The 22,365-nt window shown below is 46.2% G+C and overlaps 1 long non-coding RNA gene across 1 annotated transcript; it reads right to left on the bottom strand.

Annotated features, from left to right (window-relative positions):
• Positions 1-5,280: 5,280 nt before the first annotated feature.
• LOC137844996 (uncharacterized) lies at positions 5,281-22,005 on the bottom strand. The gene is made up of 6 exons (XR_011090063.1): positions 21,623-22,005; positions 19,112-19,207; positions 14,944-15,030; positions 12,344-12,468; positions 11,356-11,487; positions 5,281-11,103 (listed from the first exon to the last, which is right to left on the bottom strand). It is a non-coding gene; the product is annotated as an uncharacterized lncRNA (long non-coding RNA).
• Between the last annotated feature and the right edge of the window lie 360 nt (positions 22,006-22,365).

Raw genomic sequence — 22,365 nt, 5'->3', positions numbered from 1 at the left:
CGCCCGAGCGGGGCCGGCGGTGGGGCGGGAGGAGGATGATGGGAAATGGAGTCCCGCGCCCCTGAAGGATCCGGGCAGCCCCGCGGGAGCGGCTCCCCGCTGGACTGCATTTCCCGGCAGGCAGCGGGAAGGGGGGTGGTGGCCGGATACTAGGAGCGGCGCAGAGATCCCGCGCGGGGCACCTTGGGAAATGTAGTCCGGCCGGGCCCTGGGGACAGCCCCTCCCTAGGGATCCCGGGGGGGGCCGAGCCGCGTTTCCCAGCGGCCCCCGCGCTGCTGGGCTGCTGAGGGCGGGAAGGGGCGGGGAGGGGAGGGGCGGGGAGGGGCGGGGGGGCGGCCGGGCCGGCCCCAAAGCGGCCCCAAAGCGGGGCCGGGGGGGGCGGGGAGCGGAGCCGGGCCCGAGCTGTGGCAAAAAGAACCGGGGCAGCGCAGCCCGAGGCCGCTGTGCCAAGCAGAAGTGCTTTAAAAAGCGTTCTGTGACATTAATAGGGACACGTTTCATCGCAGGTTTTATTTCTGATAAATTCCTCGAAGCGATCAAACCCCAAAATAAAACAGCTGCACAGCGTGGTACAGCGCCAGCCCGGCACGTTCTTAAAAATCATTGTCGTGTTTGAAAATATACAGCTTGTTTGCTGAGGGGACACTGGTCTGGAGGTAGCCGAGCTGCCCACCCAAGCACCACACACGGGTTAACTCCCCTTGATCCCTGCCGTAGCACAAGATGTACAACTTGGTACGTTCCTGAATGGCAACACGGAGCGAGGGACAAATATCTAACGCAATAGTTCAGATTAGGAAAGCTTTAGTTACCAGAACCTATTTTTAGGGCAGAAGTCGAATTTACGGTGCTCTAATCTTTGTATGGGGAATTGGCACAAGGTTTCTGCTGTTGGGTCTTATTTATAGCTGTTTCTTCTTTCCAGGGAAATAAGATTAGCCTCATTATTTCCATTGCTGTTACTCTGTCTATCATTATTATTATTCAGTCCGTCCATCCTTCCACCCATTTAGGTCTTGTCTGGAATTACCTAGGATTATCCCGCTAATGCGCGTTGCCTTCACACCGAATATCATTTTTGTTGCTAAGAAACTGCTTTTGCATAACAGACAGCGCGGGCCTAATTTTCACTCCAGCAGCTGTTAAAGTCAACGGGAGCAGCAGGTGCTCGGCGCTCCTGAGCCGGAGCCAAAGTGTCCGTGGCAGAATTCCCACACAAAGTCTGACCGTGCACGCGAGCGTGTCGTCCACGTGTGCAACGTGCCCGGGGACAGAGCAGCTTCACGGGTAAAAGAAAACGAGCAAAGGTGTCCTTCCACCTCCGGTGTGTGCGTGCAGTGCAAGTGCAGCTTTCTGTGCGCCACAATAGAAGTGGTTGCATGTGCTGGAAGCTATTTGAGACTATTCCCATGTCCCCTCTGCACACAGAGGTGCAAACACACACCTGTGTTCACAAGCTAAAAAACACGTTCTCAAACGTAGATAGCTGTCAGCAATGAGTTTTGGGGCACGTGGTCCGTTTTAATATTAACGTGAGGCTTCCTGTGCGTGTCTGTGTGCATAGCTGACGACATGGAGATGTCAAACAGCTAAAAGTGTGAGCAGAACGTATGTGTGCGTGGCGTGTACCTGTACACAGGGCTGTACACCTGCTTGTGCACCTCCGCGTGTGAAACCCACAGCACTTGGGCTGTTTGCACTGCAGCAGGTCAAGGCGCAGACACAGACGTAGTGACATTTCCTCTCCCTGCGGGCTCTTTCACGTTGCTATGGTGACCAGATGCACTCACACTTTTATCTGAAGTATCTATTAACTAAAGCTTCCTATTAATTTCCCCTCCTTACAATGGATATGGAATTCACCGGAACACCAAGTAAGCTTTTGAGCTCCCAAATTTACATCACAGCCTGCCCCCAGTTCCTGGGTGAGCTGTCAGAAACATCACGGGATAGAAGTGCAGCTGATATAAATGTGTGTGTGGTTTTTTTTTTTTTTTTTTTTTTTTTTTTATTTGGGGGGGGGGGATTTTGTTTTGTTTTGTTTTGATGAATGAAGAAACTGCTTAGTAATGAGAATAAGAATAAATAGCACAAGGAGTCTCTCAAAAGCCCTGTAGATCCTGAGACATGGATGTGGAAGAGCTGAGCCACAGTATCTCACCCCTGAGCCAGCTGAAAATGGATGATTTGGTCTGACAAGTCAAAGAGGGCTGAACATGGTGGTGGCCAGCTCACATCAGCTTGCCTTGAGCTGATGTGCTGCAACAGCATCAGCCTGAAAAGTCTGGGGCAGGATTTTGGCTGTGAGGGGTAGAAACCAGGGGCTCTGATCAGATTCCCTCCTCACATCGGTTCTCCTGCTTCCTTTGGCTTCTCCTACAGAGGTCACCACCAAAAGAATCAATGTCCCAAACCAGGGACACCAGCTCAACACCTGGCATAGACATAAATGAAGGACTAGAAACCATCACGTCCCTCATCTTCAGAGTGTGTCCTCCACGAGGCCCCGGAGACTCCTGTGAAGGTTTTGTAGCGTAATGCAGATAAAGCCCCAGCCAGTATTCTGAGAATATAGAGGGAAATTAAATACCCACCGGAGGAAAAGAAGATAAAAAATGAGACGTTTTGACAAGGCTGCCAGATTGTGTGGCAGGAGGGTTAATTTTTTTTTGAAACTGCCATTTCATATTCCCTTTCAGACAAGCTGAATTACACAGTACTGGCTGCTGGAGGAGTTGCATAATTTTCTTCACAGAAATAATGACAGGGTACTTAAAAAAAAAAAAAAAGAGCAAGTGAACGGGTGGCTAAAGTGTTGGGCAGAGACTTCAAAAATCTAGGCTGAGATCCTACCTATGCTAGGAACTCCTTTTGTGACCCTGGGCTGGTCAGTTAATCTTTCTGTGTTCTATTTCCCTGCCAGTAACATGGGAATAATAACTGCTCTCTGCCTTGCTTATTTAGATGGCAAACTGAGTTTACAGGTGCATCTTCTGGGCTTTTGGCAGCCAAAGCCAAAGAGTTTCAATTCACGCTAAGGTGTGTGGAATAACAACAATACACAAAGTAGATAATAATAATAATATTAAAAGAGCTTGGATATGTGATCTGGAACACTGTTAGCGTGAGAGGATGAAGAGTTCCTAATGCATTGTTCCATATCTCTTCCCTCAAAATGTGGAGAAGTTTGAATCTGTGCTAATAGTTCCAAAGGCATATAAATAATTTAGGAACTAAGTCCATGTTGTTTTACTGAATCCCTGAGTTACTTCTGAAACGGTGAATCGATAATTTAGGTACCTGCAACATTTTCTGCAAGCTCTTTGTGCTTAGCCTGTTGCCGCATTGAGGGTTAACAGCAGATTAGGGCAAGAGTCTCATTTTTTCAAAGTTTAAATTTAGGTTTAAATCTAAGTTTTTATCAATCTCTTCAGCTTTTACAGGTTTGTCTAATTTGCAGAAGTCAGAAGAAGATGGTCTTTTGCTGCTAAGTCCAGTGAAGACAAAATCTTCTGTATTTTTAAGTAACTACATGAGAAATTTGCTGTACAAAGAGAACAACTCTAAAAATAGTGAGAAATGGCGCCATGACATTAGCAGGAACAATGACCCAATACCCAACTTGCCGCAGGGGCTTTTGTCCTGTAACTACCTTCATCATTAAGGCTTGTGATGACATTATTTTCTGTGCTTATATAGGGCACGAGGCCATTGCTACCTGGAAGGAAGGATTTTGATCAGACTGCAGAAGATGAACAGGCAGGAGAGGTATGTTGAGTAACACTAAATCAATGGAGTTTCATTTACATTAGACACCAGCCTGGCAATTTCAACATTAATGGTTGCACTGCTGCCCTCTGAATTTTTGTAGCTTTAATATATCAGTGGGGGAGTAAAAGAGAGGGAGAGCGTGTCGCTCATGCTTATGATACGTGGGTCTTTTCTTTCATGCATCATCAATGGGTAGCAATTTGTACAGCTGTTAAATTCCTTTAGCAATAAATTTCCTGGGATAAGTATTGCACTGCTCCTACCTCACAGATTATCTAAGATGATAGTAACAATAGTGTCTTTGGATCTGGACCCTCTTTCTTTCAAGCTGAAAGAATGAAAGGCTGGGGCAAATGGCAAGGTAGCAAGAGCATCAGATTTGGACCTCTGGCTGCGAGGACTGTAAAAACCTCATCAGATTTGGACCTTCGGGCAGAACCTGGCTGCGAGGACTGTAAAGCACGTTCATGAACCACAAAGCATATGGATTTGGAGGTCAGTGGCTGTCTTCGTCTTGCAGACATTTGCTCTGGTGCTGTACTGCACTAGCTCTACAGCTGACTTTCCAGATGCATTTCTGTTTTCAACCTAAATGGCTTAGTTGAAGGAAAAGCCAAAAGGACTTAAGTTCCTAAATCACCTAGGTAGTAATCACAGAATCATAGAATTGTTGAGGTCGGAAGAGACCTCTGGAGGTTACCTGGTCCAGTCCCCGGGCTCAAGCAGGGACACCTAAAGCTGGTTGCCCAGGGCCATGTCTAGATGGCTTTTGAGTATCTCCATGGATGGAGACTACAACTTCTCTGGGCAACCTGCTCCAGTGCTCGGTCATCCTCACTGTACAGAACTGCTTCCTGATGTTCAGTCAGAACCTCCTGCGTTTCAGTTTGTGCCCAGCATCTCTTTTTCTGGCACTGGGCACCACTGGGAAGAGACTGGCTCCGTCCTCTCTCTACCCTTTCTGTGGGTAATAACAATGACAAGTGTGCAATGCTGAGCACACAAAGAAAATGCTCTACAGCAGCACCAACCCAAATTATTAAAGACATTTCAGTACTTACCTTTACCACTGGCCTCAGCAGGATTCAGGAATTTCATTTTCACACCTAAATATCTCTGAGAATAGAGGCTCTGGGTGGTATTGAAAATTCACCCGTTCCGGTTTTTAAAACCCTGTTGGAAGCAGCAAGCTAGACTTTCAAAACAAGCAGGATTTCTAAGCGCCCAGCAGACTTCAGCAGCTGAGGTTCAAGCCCTAACTTTGCCACAGAATTGCTGTGGAGTCTTTGAGTGAGACACTTAATGTTCCTTGATCCACAATATGAAGATAATAATAGTTGTTTTCAATGGGAAATTGCTTTAAAGTAAAAGTAGGTGAGTGGCATGCTTAGAGAGAGCTGCTCATGGCTACAGGATGAGACTACAGAGCTTGCTTCTTCACAGACACTCCTGTTGCTTCACCCAGAGCCCAGATTTGGATAACTTCAAGGGGACTGATAACTTCTCAGGGACTGATACGACCTCCAGTATGCCAAAGCACTTCAATACGTACTTAGCTTTCAGGTGTGGAGCAGCTGTATCCCAGAGAGGGCTCTCAGTGGGCAGCTGGACCAGCTCTGTGTCCCAGTCCGTCCCGTCAGCAATCTCTCACACCAGCGAGGGTGAAGATCTGCACTGTATGGCAGGCTATGATTTGTTGTCACCTTTAGAAGTCAGAACAACAAAATCACTAGTCTTCCACACAGAGCCAGACCACTGAGAGCAGCACCTCCTCCTTGGGGACGTCCTCCTTCATTTCTTCTTCTGTTATCCTTCCTCACTTGTTCTCATTCTTTCAACACTTGGTTCTCATTTCAGGGATGGATGGTAGGCATGTTAGACAGTGCGAAAAAGAAAAATATTGCTCTTTGCGAGACCATGTCAAATCTCACTGTAATCGTCTATCCAATTTTGTGACTGTACCTGTGACTTTCTGCTCCATTTTTCCACTCAGAAGACTATAGATGACTATAAAAATTTGGATTTTTTTTTTTTCTCAAGGATATCAAGACTCAGCGGGATCTTCTTTTTCCATACCCTGTGATAAACTTCTCCTGGAGTGCTCTGCCAACCTGCCTATCTCTCAGTTGTATCTTGGTCTGACTGAAATAAGTAAACGTAATATATACTTGGGAATGCTAGAGAAAAGGAATCAGGCAGCAAAGAAAAAGATAAGATAATAATAGTGCTGGGTTTCCTGCGATCCTACTGAGAGACTGATCTCAGCACGAAAAAACAAAACCCTTTTGCCGTTTCCTTTTCTCTGAATTTGTCGAAGAGCAATCTTTATTTCACCCCAGGTTTAGCTTTGCTTCCACTACCCAGCTTTCTGCTGTTAATACCTTGCATATTTCATGAATAACACGTGAAAGGACAATGCTGGCTCACATCCAAGTAAAGGATCTCGCATTATTCCTTTTGACCGCCGTTGTCTGAGCGAGGCAGACTTACCTCAGCCGGCGGAGTCAGACAAGGGACAGAATCCTCCCTGTCGCCAAATCAAGCCTGTTAAATGTACTTTTGTGAGCAGTTGTAAAAAAGGAAAAGAAACAAAAGTATCCTTCAACAGCCTCTGCTCTGCGGAGCTGCTTTGGTGAAAGGCTTCTTTCATAGCAGGAGAAAGAAATTTTCAGCAAAAGGCGAGAGTTTGCTGGTGCTGGCAGAGGTTGTGCCCTGTGCAAGCTCACAGAGCACAGTCCAGCCTCTCCCTCCCTCTCCCCCCCCTCTCTTTTTTTTTTTTAAACATATGTGCTTTCTATGGACACTTTAATCAAACTCCAGATGGGTGGTTTCAATCTGGGGATTTGCGCTGCTCAAGAGATAACAATCCTTTGTGCTAGCCTAGGTAGCAAGTGTGTTTGTGATAGCGGGAGCTGATACCAGGAGATGTCCAGGTGGTCTTATTTAACAGGGGGTATTAGCGATACTGCCATTGTCCAGGAAATCAGATAAAACTGCAGTCCAGGTGTTACCCTACACCGTGTTTGTGTAATGACATTGCCAACTGCCGACTGCTGCTTGCATTAAAATAGAGACCAAACACTGCAGAAGGGACAATCCTGGGTGATATTTTCTGGTACGAGCTCACCATCATCCCTAGACCTCTTGGTTTGCACCATTTAAAGTGCAAAATTTAATCTGAACATAAAGGAGAACACCAGTGAGCACACACCCCTTGCTCACACTGAATACAACTTTACTCTGATGCATGCCTGTTCCTGGCCTGTGCTTGGATTTCCTAAATTAAGGCATTTCTTCTAAACTGTAGCTTATTCTCTGCCATACCACAACGTGTATTGATGAAAATGCTTGGGGAGCGGGTGAGGGGGGAGGAGAGACAAGTTTTAGAAATAAGCTGCCAGGGCAATTCAGTATTCTGCCAAGGGTAATTAGATGTGAGAGCGAATAATAAAGATGACTTACGAACCTGAGAGAGAAAATGGTTGGGGAAGGACTATAATAATAGGACAGGGCAGGACAGGGCAGGACAGAACAGAACAGAACAGAACAGAATAGAACGGAACAGAACGGAACGGAATGGAACAGAATAGAATGGAATGGAATGGAATGGAATGGAATAGAATAGTTCAGTTTAAGGGCACCTTCAAAGATCATCTAGTCCAGCTGCACCAATTCAGGTGACAACACTTTATGGTTGTTCTGGAACTGCACTCTGCCTAGCACAGTGATACACCACACCGGGGAAGGGATTTGCCACAAGTTGTCACTAAACAAGCACGTAATAATCAAGAGAGAAGTGACTGTTTACGGCTTGAGCAAGGGAACGAGGTCCTCTGCTCTTTATACACATATGAATTCCCTTCCAGGAGCGTGGCATTTAGTAGGGAACATAAATTCCGTTCAGCCTCAGAGGTGTGTGAGACTTTCGTCTAGACTTCAGGTAGAGTGATCTGTCTGCGTAGGGCCGTATTTCTCAAAGTGGTATTTTGCAGGATGGGATCTGCCACTTGTAGTTTGTCCCAGAGATTTCAACAGCGTGGAAGCTCATGCCTCCTTGTAATTGTGGCAGGTGACACCCATAGTGCTGAGAAGCCACCGTAGTTTCTTTGTAATTGATTTTACAGATAAGATCTAAACTTAGCTACAGAACACGGTGAAAAAAAAGCCTGCTTAGAAAGAATAGGGACTCAAGAGCTTAGCCTCCGGCTATCTGAGAAGAGGCTGGCTCATCACAGAGAGATCCCCAGCTGCACTTCTAGGCTGTAAATTAAACAAACAGTATTTCCTATACACCAGACCACAGGGATGGTAGAAAGAACAGTGTGGCCTTATTGCTGTTATTTCCTTTGGTTTCAATCTCTGTCCTCTGCCCCCCACCTCTGTCTCAGACTAGTGTTGCCCACTTTACCCGATTTGTTATTTATTACAATGGTTTAAAGAGAGGCAGGGGAAAAAATGCTCAGTGCAAATTATATTTTGAGCTGTTGTGCTTTGCCTCTTTGGTGGATAATAAATCTCTCTGGCAATGCTCCTCTGTATAGGATTTGTCATTAAATGCAATTAAACAAACCCTGCAGGTGTCCATGATCAGGCCTGCAGCAGCCCATTCACAACTGCAATGTTATTATCATCCTGACAACAAAACACCAGATATTTCTTGAGCTCCTCTGATCGATGCGCTTGCCTGACTTGGAACTGGAGGGAGGAGAGAAGGGGGGAACAGAATGGTTCAAATGCTCTTTAGACTTATTGATGGAAAAGTCAAGAAGCTACTCGGCAATCAGAGGGAGGGTGGAAAAAAAAGAAAAAGGCTGAGGAACAGGAGGGCTGAAAGGGAAAAAAAAAAAAAAAAAGAATAGAGAAGAGTATCTGGGAGAAAAAAAAATATAGAAATGAGGCAATGTGTCTCATGACAATGTACCCAGTGATTTTGTTAATGGACAAGACTAGAGTTTAGGAGACATGCAAGTGAGGTATTTTAGGTATGATTCCTCTCATGTAACTCTAGCCTGATAGCAGTTAGGCATTTTGTGTTAAGTGAGTCATGTAGGCACCCTTGTAATCAGTACAAAAATTAATCTCACTCAAAGACAGGGCTTGACTGGTTGGTTGACTTGTTGTCCAGACATACCTGTCTGTCTCTGTTAACTGTAGCTGAATTTAAGTGAGCAGCTCGGATCATCTCTCCAACAAATTGCAAATCCCACCCTTAACAGCCAGAGGAATTGGCTTTTGCTGAATGCATTTTCCTTTCTGTCTTCATTCACAAGGATGCATTTCCCGGTACGGCTATCAGGACTGCGTGCTACAGAGACGTTGCTAATATTTGTAGAAAGCAGATGCAACAACTTTGCACCAGAATTGATGTGTACTCTGACAATCGGGGATCAAGACAAAGTCCCATGGTTTATTTCAGCCATCCCAGGCAGCCTGCAGAGTATGAAGGTCAGGGATTCACAGGGGACTGCTTGCCATCAAGTCCAGCGAGAGCGAAAATTTTGCAAACACCGGTCAAATTATTCTGCCTGAATCCTTTGCGCAGCTCAGCCTCAGGGTGCTCTGAGGATAAACCTCTTTCCTCTTCTGTTCTCACCCCAGGAAACCTAGTTTTGTTCAGTTGATTGCTGGGGCACATATAGAATTGCCGTGACAAGGGAGAGCTTGTATTACTGCAGAATCTTTGCAAATGCAAACACAGAAAAAAAAAACATTTTGGGGTTGGATAAAGGGAGTTAAATGAGTAGGCTTCAGTAGTGTGTGTGCATAGGTAGAGCGTAAGGGATGATTGCATGCTACTACAAAACACTATTGGCAGAGCCTTTGACTAATTAGGCAAAGGTGATGCACTAAATCTTTATGGCCTCATCTGAAATGCCCAGATTACCGGCATCAAAAATGAGATTGAGATTATGGCAGAAAGAATTGGGATTTCTGCTCTCAATCCACGGGTCTCAGGATGACAAATTCCTTGGGCCATGCATCTACATCACTCTGCAGTGCTGGTCTTTGGCTCCTTGGTCACTAAGGCAGTCCAGATGTCCGTACCAAAGAATGTCCCCCTTTTCATGCTCTCCATCTCAAACACTGGAGGATTTCCCCCTGCCACTTTTTGTGTCTTTCTTTTCCCCATTGTTTCACCACTTAATCTGCTGGTTTGTGCCATTAGCAAACCAGTACGCAGTTACCTGGTGACACAAGTCAGCACTGGTCTATTGAAGCTGGCAGAGCTGCCACTGCCACAGTATCACAGATTTTGGCCTCCAGGTCTCCCCACCAAGTGACAATTCACTGGACACACCAGTGGCTCCCCAGCTGTGGTCCTTGGGTCAGCAGTAGTCTGCAAGGCTATGTCAGAATCCACAGTTACTGCCAGTATTTATGAGTAAGCCCGTTTTGCATGGCCTCACACATAGTACCTAGGAACATCTATCTGACTGTGACACTGGCTCAAAGCTTTTGGAGCCTCATGTGGATGCAAAACTAGCATCCCTATTGATAGGCATGGCATTGCCTGCCTGCAAGCACTGCTCTGGGTTCCTCCATTTCACTCAGTTTCTGCCTAGACTCTGCTCTCAGACATGTCTGCTGAAATCCAGAAACATCTCTGATTTATTCATCCCAGATGCTGTAGGATTTACACCGGGGCGACAAAGCCCGCACAAAGGGATGTGCTCTATTCTAGGGAGAAAGACAACCCAGCAGACAAGAACTGGCATGTCCCAGCTGCCGGGCTGAGGAGCCCAGTGACTGTTAATGAGTGTCACTGGGACAGATCTTCAGCTGGCGTAAATGAGCGCTAGCTGATCGTAACTCCACCAGGACTTCAGTGGAACTCTGTTGATTTACACCAGATGAGCAGCTGCTGGTCCAGGGCCCGGGCTAGCCGGGGAAAGCCCCCTGGAGTTTCCATCAGTGGGTGTGAGAGTGGGGTAGAAGCCGGCTGTGTGCGTGAAGGGGTGCAGGAGAGCAGGCAGAAAGCAAATGAAGGGAAGAATGTGAAATACACATCGTATTGGATTGGCTTCGCCAACAAATATACCTTTTCTTCTTTCCGCTTCCCTTCTTCCCCACCTCCAGCAGCTCCTCGCTCACACTCCCTCTCTGCTGCTCATCTCCCTTTGTGCACCTCTTACCCACACTCTCCTTTCTAAACAGGTGCAGTTGCCACTCAATAGACTTTAATTACCACTTCAAGGGTTCTCACCAGGGTCTGCTGGGAGGGTGGAGATGAATTTTCCTGAGGATTATGCGTATGTCTGAGTTCTTTTTAGTCAGATGGCGGTATTACTGTCAGGCTGTATCCTTCGAGAGATTGTTTCTTCATCTTCTCTCTGCTTGTGTTAACAAAAAAACAAAACTGCTGATAAATGAAAAGAAAGCAGCCATTAGCTACGTTAATTATCGGGGCAGCAAACTGGTCTAGAGAAAAATACTCTGAACAATTTTAAATAACAGGAGTCTAAGCTGGACGTCCAAAACATTATTTCTGCTTGCAAATGTTCAGAGGTAGGGAGCTCAGCATCTCCAAAGATTTCTGTGGGAGTCTGGGGTCTAAAAACACAAGTTGTTTTTAACCATTTTACCTTCTTTTTTGCTCTGTGCTCTTCCCATCATATCTCACTGGAGAAATGCACTGGTAATGCATTCTGCTGGTACCCCGGGGGATTCCTCCAGACTGAACGTGTCAGTTGATTTCTGTCTTCAGCATAGTTTGCCTACGATGGAGAGTTATTCCCAATGTTTAGCTAGTAAAATAACATTATTTTTACTATGAAGATCCCCTTCAGAAGACAATCCTGGAGAATGCAGAGCAGAAGCTTACGTCTGTCAGATCTGCTTGCAACTGTTTGCATAGCATGTGAGCATGCGTTTGTGTTAAATGCAGATGCACACATCAGGTATACACATGGTTATATGTTCTGGTACATGCAGCACTGGAAGATATGGTAATTGCAAATGTAACAGCACCTTTTGGGGCTGGGAAGGTTTCCAAATATTTTAAAACAATTTTGCTTTTGCTCAATATCAATATTTTTAACCCTTTCATAAAATGAGAAGCAGAAAGAGGATTGTTTTATAGCAAATTAAACAACATTTTCTTCTGCCAGTATTTTTTTTCTTAAGCAAGCAATTGGACAAACTGGGGAAATAGAGTAACCAAAGCTGCATTACTGTGTACATGTTTTCTGTGAAGCATTTTGCCTAGGTCTGGAAGAATGTCATTTTATCTTAGGAATTAAAAGAAACTGCTTGACCCATAAAAACCGAAGCCCAGAGGATCAGCCACACTGGTAGGAACCTGTGCGTTTGTGGCTCGTGGAGCTGGGTCTGGCCCAGCCAGAAGCCAGCCCCTGGCAATTGCACGCACACAGCATTTGAGCTGCTGTTTGGCACTCGCTTCTGTACAGGTCCCCGTGCAAGCAGCAGTGTCCGTGCCAAGGGGCAATCCTGTGCAGTGCTCTGTCTTTACAGTGCACGTGGGGCACTGAGCACTTCTGAGCTCCTGCCACCGAGCCAGCTTGTATTTCTGGGTGTCACCCAGGCTCTTCTTGTCCCTTGGGCATTACTAACCTTGCAGTGAGACTCAGGCATTCGTCTGAGGTTTTTAGGTGTAGTCCTCACCCAATTGGTATTTGTTTCCCATCCAGCACAGTGCCCCTGTGTGCTGCTGTCTGCTCTCAGCTCTGGGCTCGTACCTGTAGTATGAAGAGAGAAGAGATGAAGGAAGGACAGATGGACAACACCGATGGGAATATGCTAGTGAAAAAGCAGAGTAAACATAATTGCACCTCTGTACTAAGATACCCCTTTGGTCTCAGTTTGGGGATGTTTTGTGCAAACACACGTCTACGCCATTGTCTCTGGACTTTCTTCTCACTCAGAGGGATCCATTCCCCTCTCCTCCATCAGGAATCCTGCAGTCCCTCCCTCTCCTATTCCTGCTCTCCCTGGCCTCTGGAGAGCTGCCAGCCCTCCCGATGCCTGGAGGCATTCCCATTTTCCCCTAATCATCTCAGGTTTTGTCCTTCCTTCCACTTCCCACTGTAGCTTTTTCTTTCACCTTCTAGGATTTAAAAATTCTCCTGCCTTCCCCATCTCTCCCCTCCCTGCTTCCTTTTCTTGCACATTTTGCTTTCCAGGTCTGTCTCCCACATGTTCTCCTGCCATTGATGTGGGGCTAGGACGCACATTGATCACAGCCATCTCAAACCCATCTCTCTCTTTTCCCAAAGAGCCAATGAAAATGTCACCCATGAGATAATCATCATGTAGCTCACGTCCCTTAATTGCTCTCAAAGTACACATCCAGACTGCAGAGCCTCTTTGAAAGGCAGGTTCTGGCCTTTGGCACATTATTGACAGGCTGTTGATAGGCCCCTTTGTTGAGGAGCAATTTTGTCCCTTTTGCAGTACAATTTTTTTTTTATTTTTTTATTTTTTTTTTAAGACAGCTCTTTCAGAAAGAGTAGATTTTAAAAATAGAGCTGAGCTTCAAATGAACAGACTTATTCCTGAGAAACGGTGACATACATGTGAGATGAGAGCTACCAGCATGTTTCGTGCAGGACTCCATACAAGAAATCAAAGCTACAATGACTGATAGCCTCCTCCCAAGTAGCTTATTATTCCTTCCCCTCCTAGACCTGGTAATTAGGTGTTTACTTGCAGTGTATTACTAAATCATTAGATGTCTTGTGTGTTCCACTATATGGTCCCTGGCAAACAAGAGAAAGTTGACACTCAAGCTGTGTGCCAACTCATTTGTATCTATTAGTGATAATTCTTTTGTTTATTTAATACCTGCTGATTAAAATGGACTAAGATTTCCTCATCACAGCAGCCCTTCGCTGCCTTAAAAGCTGCATAGGTCTGGGGCAATTGCTTGTGTGCCTGCTAAAAAGGAACACTTGAGAGCAGAACAAAGCACGCTTGCTCCCCCGTTCCTGTCATGGGTAGAGATCTTCCATTAGCAGTGCAGAGGCTGTGCCACGTGGCTGAACCATCCTCCTGTCGGGCACTGGCTGCCCGTCGTACACACATGCTAAAGCCACCTCGTTAATAGGAATTTATTTTAACATGTCCTGTGTAAGCTGGGGTCCCACCGTGGTAGGCACCGCATGTAAATCTTGAGTTAACCCCGCTGAAGCCTTCGGTACGGCTGTGCTCCCGAGCTCCAGGCTCTCTCTAACTAGACTTCCACCTAAATCTAACAGCAAAATCTCCGGGCTATATGCAACTAAAAACCAATCCTGCAAGAAATGAAATTCTTTCCTCTCTGAAACAATGTCCTCCGGAATGATTTTGCTGTTAATGAACCCCAACTGAGCTGCTGTATTTTGGAGCCACTGGTGTGCATTTTAACAAGGAGCTCTCTGTGTGTGGATGTGCATCAACATAGCCAGCCCCCATAATGGAAGTCTGTTCAGCATCCTAAGTCCCGCATTAGGCTGTGCCCGTAGGAGCCCTGGGAAGTTCCACTGAGACTGCCTGAAGGTAATCATCTCTCCCTGCCTCCTGGCTGTCCCTAACCAAGTGCTCCGCTTGCATCTATTCTAGGAAACAGCTCTGGAGATTATAAAGTTTAGACCCTAATGCATTCACTAGCAACAAGGGGAGAGAAATGCTGTTTGATTATAGATGAAAAGGAAAAATGCAAGGGGCTTTGGTATTCAGAAAAATTTCCAGCACGCTGTGATTTGGTTGTTGAACCCTGTAAGGGACTGAAAGCCCTTGAACTTCATTGTTTTCTCTGAGTCAGTGCAGCCAAACCATAAGCAACACTTGAAAAACATAGTCCATCTAGAATTTATCATAGATTCCTTCATGATTGAAATAATACATCCTTCATGATTAAAATGATAAGTACTTCCCATTATAGAAACTTATTTCATGCATTACATCCACTTAAATAATTTTTGGTTTGTTTGTTAAACAAAGCCACATCACAGTACGTAGAACATGCATTTAGATCAGTACGTGTGATACAGAATGGAGCCCATTCTGCCAAAAATCAAGAAAATGAGTTGTGCAAACCCATTCCCTCACCGATACGCCAGCAGAAGAATATAATGCCTGTTTTCTAGGAAAAAAAAAAAAAAAAAAAAAAAGCTAATTTTTTTTTTTTAAGTTGTGTATTCATTAATTGTTATCTATTGTTTTGTTCCACCTACCTGTGTTGCACTTTATCAGGTTATGTAAAGCTGCAGATGTAAAGCTCTTGCCAAATACACCTTCATCAGCAAGTCATGAGAACTGTGCTAAAATAAAATGTTGGCTGGATTAGATGGAGTGGATTAGAAAGATGAGAAATATAAGCTAGGAGAAAATAAGACAATAAATAGGTCTGGCAAGGTATATGGATAATCTTCCTCTCAGGCCAAACATGACAAGATAATAACCTTTTTCTTTTCTCTAGTTCCATTTGCTCTTGGATCTCTAGAGCTTTATGAATATCACTTAATTTGGTCTTCTGGTAGGCCTATAGAACGAGTATCACAATGTCCATTTTTACAGGAAATAAAAAAAAAAAAAGAGGCAAGGTACATTATTTAGGAATAGGTTTAAGTTTAAAATTAGCATTGCAAAAATCAGTCAAACTCTTCTCTTTTGTTGCTTTGGGTCCTAGCAATCACTGTGCTGAGGGCCGGGTGGTGCACTGACGACAAGCAGGTAAATCCGAGAGCTTCAGCCACATTTTCACAACTCCCCCATGCCACACTGGCTGCACAGCCAGGCCAGAATAGGAGCAGGTCTTGCACTCTCCTCCAGCCCTCCCCAGTCCTTCACAGCACCCAGCACCAGTTGAGGCACCAGGACCACACTCGGGCGATGTCTAGAGCTCTAGTTAGCAGAAGGCGAGGGGGTCAGGGTGACTTTCCTCCTGTCCCCCGTGCTGTCAGAGTATTTGCTCCATAGATTATTTCCAAGCAAGTCTAAACAACCTGTATGAGCAGCTGGTGTGCTCATCAGACATGAATTTTGGTGACAGCACCTCCTGATTTCAGAGAAGGCTCCTTTGAACTATCCTGGACTCTCCTTGCTCAGGAGAAATCCCCACTGCCTCTGCTAGGTTCAGGCTGCAGCCTGCAAAGCCCTGGGACCTTTTCTGAGCCCTTTGCCTTCCAGATGGCAACGTCTTCACTGAGTGGGAGGTGTCCTAAGCAAAGTTTTTTATTGTGCCGTGCCATTAATTTCTCCAGGTATGTTGTACCAACAACTCAGAGCGACAGAGTACTTGCCTGGGCAGAATTACAAACCACAACGTGAATAATTTGGTGAGTTTTACTAAAAAGATTTGCTGTTTTTCTTCCCAGGAACTGTGCAATTTTCTGTGCACAGGAGAAATTCTCATTTCTACTTCAATGGCAGGGTGCATTGTCACCTTACAGGAGCAGGTACTGACTATTGCTTCTGATTTGGGGGGCTCGAATCCATGCAATTTTCATCTGGGCTGGGTTCTCGTAGGTAGACTGTTCATCATGGCTCTAGATTTTCAAAAGAAATGAGCAATTTTGGATCCCTTATATTTGTGTTTGAGACACTTTGAAAAGGGAACAATTGCCAGAGAGCCAGGTGTTTAGCAGTCCCTGAAAGTCAGGACTAATTGGGATATGGCATGCTGGGCACCTGAAAACATCAAATGCTTTTGAAAATCTGGGGGGAAGTTTCTGTTTCTGTACATGACCTGGGAAAACTACAGGCTTAAGTTATGCAGAATAAAAAGGAGATCTTTGCATACTTTATAGAAATATCCTCAGTTCAGCCAAGTGCTTAACTTTAGATGCATTTGATTTAAATGCTGAGTTAAGGAGTTAAGCGCTGAGGTTTCTGCAAGTGCATTTGTATTTTCCTGATATTGTGTAAGTTACTGTAGGTTTGTTTTATGAAAACCCCTGAGTCAGTCTCCACACTGAAATAAAATAAAAAGCCAGATTCTCCCCTCCATCCCGAGGTGTGATGCTGCGGGGGACACACAAGGCTTTGCTGGCTTGTTCATCCTTTCAGGTGCAGAGCCACAGACTGTACCAAGAAATGCCTGTTCTTTGCAATTCGTAACAAAACCCGAAGCCTGAGTCACAGACTGTGTTAAGTGCTGAACAAACACAGAACAAAATGTCCATGCCCCAGAGAGATTACGGTCTCATGGAGCCGGGCCGCTCACCGTGGAGATGTATCAGGAGGGCTCGAATTAACGCCAGATTCCGCATGGCTGCAAACACGCGCTTGAAAAGCAAACCAAAAATCGTGCAAACAAAACCCACCCAACCCTTCCCCTTGTCAATCACCATCCCAATTAACAGCCCCTGCGTGGTAACACTTGTTAGAGCCCCCCCTGGCAGCTCAGAGGCTGCTGAAGGCAAAATCTTGGTCCCGACCCTTCTCTTGGCTGCTACGCGCGCCCAGCTGTTTGTAAGCAGGGTAAAACTAAAAACCTCCACACTCGTCGTACGCCAGGAAGGGGGCCATATCTCACAATCAAAACTCGCAGGAGCCATCTGGTCTCTGCAAATAAGGGCTCCTGGAGTCGGGGTGTGAGTGTGCGATGACTGGAGAATGTGAATGGCCCTATTCATGCACGCGGTGTAACAAGCACTAAGCTACGGTGCTTCAGGCTCTGCTGAGTCAAAGAAAAGTGTGGCAGGAAGGGATGTTTTGGGGGGTTGTTTTTTCCTTTTGCAGGGCCAGGCCTACAACTACAGGATGGAGCTGCTCCTAAGCCCTGGGCTGGAAGCCCCCAGTTCATGCAGGAGCCAGAATAATGCATGCTCAGTCCTGGTTTGCCAGCAGAGAACCTTGGCTGGGAGCTGCAGAGTTTCTTGGAGGGTAAGTCCTTTGAATCTCAGCAAATGCTGAAGACTTCAGATATCCTGAGCAGCCTTAGGATACTCAAACACAAATACCAATATTGAATACTGCATTAACCATTCCTTAGCATTTTTTTTTTCCTTTCCTTATACTATTTCTAGGCTTTAACGTAGGTAATTTTATAAATTAAAAGTCCCAGTGTCTATTCTACTACGGTCAAGCTTCACAAAGGTATTTCAGTATCTAAAGACAGCTCAATTTTTTAAACGTTACCAATGAATTTGGCCCCACTCTTATTTTCAGGTGAGGTGTATACCTAATTGATTTTACACATCCCAACAGGACCCTAACGCCTGTTCTGAACTCATTCAGTTTAAAGAGGTGCTAAACAGCGACAGACTTGGAGGCCTCACAACAACCACAATGCTCTTTGAGGGAAGAGCTTGCTGCCTTTACAAAACACATAGATCAATTTTATCACCCACTTCTCAACTCTTCTCTGCTTTAGGATCTTATATTGACCTTTGGGTTGTTTCACAAGAGGTTTATTTCTGTTGCTTCCCTAGTAATGCATAGCTTTGGAGGGTTCTGAATTTAGTATCTTTTGTCCTGAATTTAGTATCCTTTAGTCTGAATTTAGTATCAGAGAAAACTCCCATTGACTCCAGTGAGCAGAAAAGCCAAATTCTTTGCTCAGAGCTGTTCCTTAAATCTCCTTCCAGTCCCGACCCAGCGACATACTTCAGTCCCGCTGAAGTGTTTGCTGAACCGGGGTGGGTGCAGATGCTCAAAGCAAAGCAAGTGCTTAAAGGCTTGGTCAAGCCAGGCCCCTACCTCCTCTCGTCCTCTGGTGAGGAGCGGGGCGTGTAGGATGGTGCGTGTGTCGCAGTGCAGTAGTGGACCATGGCGCACGCTGCCACGCGCACCTAGTGCGCATCAATGCAGGTGTTTGCAAGAGCCTGGATGTAAAATTGCGTGTGAGTGCAGGTGTCTGGAGCAGGCAAAGTGCCCGGGTCTGCGTGCCAAGTTCAGGTGGCTGGGGCTGAACAAAGCTCTGCCAAAGAGAGAAGATCCGACGCGTGTTTATCCAGGCGCAAAAGCTGTTGCAGATCTCGCGTCTGAAATCCACTCTCTTTTTCCTGCTGAGATTCCCAAGCACCTCCCAGTCTCCCAGCTACTCACAGCCTGAAACCCTACCAGATGCCATGATTGCAGTGGAAAAGCAGCTCATTACTGGAGTGGCAGGCGACGCACAGACAAATATTTGTGCAAGGCATACAGAGCCCAGAGAGTGGAACACATTGTCTTTTTGATGGAAGGAGGAAAGGGGAAGGAGGTCTTTGCCTGTAGCAAAATTACATAACAAAATGAAACAACAACAACAAAAAAAACACCCTATGCAGTGTTTGTTACTAGTGAAACCTAAAATGTTTCCTTCTTAGCAGGCAGTGGTGTAACCTCATGCCAGATCGATTTCCAGTTTACAAATTTTGCTAAATTCTTTAAGGATTGGGAATTAAGTTCAGATCTTACCCTAAATTCTTTGTTCTTCAAAGATCTCTGCGTGTACGGCTCCCTCAGAAAAGAGACAGGTTTTGATCCTTCTCTGAGATGCGTTTGTTTTGAGATCTACAGAAAATTGTTAGTAAAGAAAGGTTACAAAATATGCCCCGAACAAACTGAACTGTGACTTGGATTAAGCAATACGCTCCGCACAATGCAAAATGTAGTTAACTTGGAGGATAAGCATCTGTCCTAACACTTTTATAAGAAATATTAGATCTGATTAGGCAATATTTCAGAATATGGAGATAAGCCCCCAAAAGCAGGAAAATGTATCTGGTGCAATATCATTTTCTGGCTTCTCCTCAAGTTCTTTCGCATGCCTGTGTTGAGGCAGGAGATAAAGGACATGATTTCTCATACATGATTTCTTTTTTACAGCAAAACTTCAAAGGAAAAAGATGTTAGATGGATGTTGTAAGAGACAGGACACGACAAAAACCAAACCCAAGTATGATGTTGCATTGAAGAAAGATCACAAATTGAGTCACTGTGCGGACACAGACCCGACAGAAGATGCTGAAAGATTTTCAGACAGATAACAGATATTTCTCCATTGAAATTCCATAGGCAAGCATTTCCACAATTAGTTTGCTCAAAGTACATAATGTGTATCTCTGAATGCTCTCTGTATATTCAAGGCCTTAAATGAAATATCAACTTTCAAGTGTTCTTTTTTTTCTTTTTTTCTTTTTTCTTTTTTTTTTTTCCCCAAATATTTATTTCAGAAACAGCAAATAGGATTTTCCTTAAAATGGAGAACAGCTCGTTCGTTTTCTCGTCTTCTCAGAGACCAATGTTACTTAAGAAAAATACAGACGTAAAGACAGGAGGTGGGGAAGTCTGAACCTTGGTTTATATTACCTTATTGAGCCTGTTAGGGCAAAATATTTAAGCCTATGTTTACCAGAGCTGCGTATTTTCAATGACTAGGGATTCATTTAATGAATAGTCTCAGCTTCCAAAAAGGGAGATAAAATAAATGCTTCATTTGACAATAGTGATATGCAATGCTTTGTTTCCGAAGTGCTCGAGTGCTCCTAGCATTTTTATCTTTTTTATTTTCTAAATGACACCTGTGGTGTCATCTAAACAAGAAAAAGTGGTGTTTGTATTTTTTTTTCAGTTTGTTCAAATTTCTACATTGAGTCAGAGTTAAATATTTTAACAATTTAAAATATAAGTTTAATCTTGCCAAAATTTTAAAAGAAAAGCATCCTTTAATTTGATCCTGCTATTTATTTTTATTTTTTTTTTGGGGGGGGGGGAGGTTAAGCATTTGGTGAAATAAAAAATCCACAATCACATAACCCCTGAGCACTTAAATACAACATGATCTGTCAGTGGACCCCGAGCGTATTAAAGTGAGGCATATTTTGAGTATTCAGCTAGAATAAACAATTGAGGAAAAATATTTTTAAAGAACTCCTCACTGATGAATTTCCTCCCAGCAGCATCCTGGCGAAATATCCTATTTCTCTAACCAGCCAGAGGATTCTACGAGCAACTTTATGAGTGAACTACGAGGCAGCCCCATTTTCAAAACAAGCATTTTGAGTTTTTCAACATAAAGCTTCAATACCGGGGCAGGGGGAGGCACGTAGGTGCTGTTTGTGCCCGTGAAGCCATTCGGGGCCTCCTGAATTATTTTGGTCCCTGCTCTACCCCAGCCCCGGGGCTGTGAGCGCCTTACCTGGGGCCGTCGGGGTGACCGGGGGAAATGCAGCTGCAGCTCCTTCAACCCTTTTTATCCCCCTGGCTTTTGGTCAGCCCCCAACTTCTCTGGCTGCAGCCTGCCTCCCAAAATGCCCCTTCTCAATGCAGCTTCGGCCTCGCCTTGCATGTCCCCCCCTTCCCTTCCAACTGCCACCACTTGCTATTGTCCCCAGTGGGACCAGACTCAACCGGGAGCACGGCAGGTGCTGGAGCTGGGAGCTTGGAGATGGGAGCTGGGAGCTGGGAGCTGGGAGCTGGGATCTGGGGGCTCAGAGCTCGGAGAGCAGAGCTTGGAGCTGGGAGCTGGGAGCTGGGATTTAGGAGCTGGGAGCTGGGATTTAGGAGCTGGGATTTAGGAGCTGGGATTTAGGATCAGGGATTTAGGATCAGGGAGCCCGGAGCCGGGCCCTGTCCGTGGTGCTGATCCGCAGCTCCCCGGCCAGGGGCAGCCCAGCCCCGCTCCCCCCTCTCCTCTTCCCCGACTGCCCCCAAGGGCAAGAGCAGGGGGAAGCCGGCCCCGGACACCCGCAGCCCCACACCCTGTCCCCCTGCAGCCCTCTTGCAGCCTCCCTCAGCCCCCAGGAGCCCGTCCCCGTCCCCCCCAAATGCCGAGCCCCCACCGGCGGAGCTGTGCAGAGGTGGCAGCGGCTCCCCGGGTGGCCGGGGGTCCCCTCGCCTTCCCCCAGGCACCCGCAGCATCCCCGGCCGTGCCCAGCCCTCTCCTCCCTCGGCCGAGCCTTCCTCCTCACCCCTGCCGGAGCTCACCTGTCCCTGGGTCACCTTTGCAAGCTCAGGGGCTGGGAAAGCTGCCCTGCCTCTGCCTCGGGGCTTTTATGGGCCCCCGGGGGGGCGGCGGGAGGAGCGCCCAGGCGGGGACTCTTGGCTTTGGCCAACGGGAGGCTGCTTCTCCTTGCGAGCGCACAGATTGCACGGATTACATCATGGAGAGCCGCCTGCCCTTCAGTCTAAGAGTCTCCTCCTCGCGTCAAGGCGGGTCGGGGGAGCGATGGCAGAGAGCAACAGGTCCGTCCGTCGGGGGAGCGACACCTGAGCCCCTTGGAAATAGGGCAGCGGTGGGGAAGAGGGCTGAGAAGCCATCCCCGTGTCAGACACCTGCTTCGTGGATGCCCAGGCAGGAGAACCCCGCTGGGAGAGCCAAGGAGTGTCCTCCTGTGCTTCGGTCTGAGTGAGGACCGAGCTGTTTTGCTTTGTGGACAAGTTGCTCGGTATCTCCCAGCACCAAACCCACACCAGCCCCGTTCTCTCCATCGTACCATAGCAGCCCTCCACCTGTATTGCATGTACATGTACCCTCTGATCTCCCAGCCCGGTAGATTAGCCAAATTTCATCCCAGCTCCTCAGCCTTTTTCATCCTGTTCTCAGGGCTGACACAAATAACCAGCCCTCCGTTCCTTCCCCGAGATTCTGAGCTGAGCTGCAACGTCAGATCTGAGTATCTAGAATCCATCTGCTTCTTTTAATGTTCCTGGTGCAAGGCCGTCAGACA

The sequence above is a fragment of the Anas acuta genome, chromosome 26 (assembly GCF_963932015.1).
Source record: "Anas acuta chromosome 26, bAnaAcu1.1, whole genome shotgun sequence".
NCBI lineage: Eukaryota > Metazoa > Chordata > Aves > Anseriformes > Anatidae > Anas > Anas acuta.
The sequence above is the reverse complement of the archived record's forward strand: the minus strand, read 5'-3'. Positions and strand labels throughout refer to the sequence as shown.